We start from the raw sequence: 2,043 nt of genomic DNA on the forward strand, positions 1-2,043 counted from the left end.
TCCCAGGCCACCACCCCCAACCCAAAAATGCCCACCCCACCTCCGGAATGTCCTCCCACCACCCTCTCTCACCCCCATCCCTGCACTTGGCCTCCTTCAGCTGGCATGAACTCACCTGCTCCGACCATTGATCCAGCATCCTTGGGCTGGCGCAGGCCTTTGCACCAGCCTAGTTGGCTCTTGAAGAGGCACAAATGTGCTTTATGGCATGTTCATGACGCTCCTGAGCCAGAGCAGGGGACCTGTACCAGCCAAGCGTGCAGTGAGGATTGCATTCTAAAATATATCTGCAGTATCAACAATCATTTCTGCAGCTACCCGATCTCATCTGATCTCGGAAGCTAAGCAGGGTCAGACCTGGTTAGTACTTGGATGGGAGACCGCCTGGGAATACCGGGTGCTGTAGGCTTATACCATAGTCTTTCGAGACTGAAGGTTGCCAACCATTTTTTTAAATATGTGATATCTCAAAAGATTATTGTGTCATTCCTAATAGGCTAATTGGAAGTAAGAAAAATAACTGAAGTGGACATTAGGCTTATAGACTTTCTGAAGCTTTGTTTTAGGTTTAGTTCATTAACTGATGCCAATAATGTTTACTTACTATTACTGAGAAAGTAAAAGGGGCTTTTGCTGTCTGAAAATGTTGCAGTTCATAATCCTTTCTCACTGGATTGTCAAATACTACATAAGAGATGCAGAACATATAGAACTAAAGGATACATATATTGACTATCAAACACTAAATGTGACATACAGTATATCGCATTTTCTATCAAGACCAAAAGACAAATGCCAACTCTTGACTCTGATTAGGAAAGGACAACAACATCTGTCGTGCTGATTCTAAGTAGGATTTTGTGAAGGAAATTTTTTTTTTCTGTGCATTGGAAGGATTGCTATACAAAGCAGATCAAAGTGTCAGTGATGTTGTCAAATCTTGAGAAAGTGAGAGAAGCGTCAGCATGTAAAGCAAGATATTAGTTACTGAACAGAAGAATATGGTGGATTTCCCAGACTTGTTATCCTGAATATGGGACATTTGTAAAGTAGTGAAGATTCATTTCTTTTTGAGTGCAGTTTACTATTGGGCAGGTTCAGATATTTTAAGTCTGAAACTGACACTACAGAATAACAGATGTGTGCTCCTGGTGTGCACACATCCTGCACCTTTCCACACTGTCAGGTTAATTTCACTAATTGCATGGCAACCCTCCAAGGCTTCTTGGAGAATTTGTTTGGCCTCGAGTTTGGAGGGGGAAGAGCAAGTACCTACCCAGAATTTTGAAAATATAAACATCTCTTATGGGGCTTCAGAGAGCAGCTTTATGGTGTAAGTTGGAAGTTCTCACAGGTCTTGGTCAGAACATCTATTGTGATTTCATGTGCACATTTTCAGTCTCCAGCATCAGAGGATGCTGCAGTGGATTCTGAGAACACCCAGATCTTATTCTTAAGAGTAAGAGTGTTACTCTTAATGTTTGATTTCAAACAGTATGTCAGAATGCCTCTGAGCATGTATAAAGTGCCCCTTCTCTGGGGGAGATTCAAGGTAACTTTTAAAAAAAGAGGTCTGGCTCAGTTGGTAGAGCTGCTGCCTTGTATGCCTGAAGATCTGAGGCTGCCAGTTCGAAACAACCGAAGTACCCGAGAACTGACAACATGCTAATGATATACTGATGAGCTGACCCTCGGTGGTAGAGAGGAGTTGCCGTCATGTGGAACATGGGAGGTGAAGGGCCAGAGAGAGGCCAGACCGGGAAGGAACTGCTGGAACCGTTCCAGACAGCTCCAGACCGTTCCAGACTGCTGGAACGAGGAGTTCTATGAAAGACTAGAACTATTCAATTGTAAAAATCCCTACAGGGTTTTACGTAGAACAGCCTGCCTATGTAAACCACCTTGGATTAAAGTCTGAGGAGAAATTTGACAACCAAAGAAAGGCAGTATATAAATACCTGTATAAATAAATAAATAAATAAATTAAAGTCTTTAAATATGTAGAATTTCTTTAGCCAGGTACCAAAAACAGGTACCCGTATA

The 2,043-nt window shown here is 42.4% G+C and overlaps 1 pseudogene; it reads left to right on the plus strand.

Moving 5' to 3' along the window:
- Positions 1–294: 294 nt before the first annotated feature.
- LOC136637642 (5S ribosomal RNA) lies at positions 295–409 on the plus strand (annotated as a pseudogene).
- The last annotated feature ends 1,634 nt before the right edge of the window (positions 410–2,043 follow it).

This window comes from Tiliqua scincoides, chromosome 1, assembly GCF_035046505.1.
Source record: "Tiliqua scincoides isolate rTilSci1 chromosome 1, rTilSci1.hap2, whole genome shotgun sequence".
In the NCBI taxonomy this organism is placed as follows: Eukaryota; Metazoa; Chordata; class Lepidosauria; order Squamata; family Scincidae; genus Tiliqua; species Tiliqua scincoides.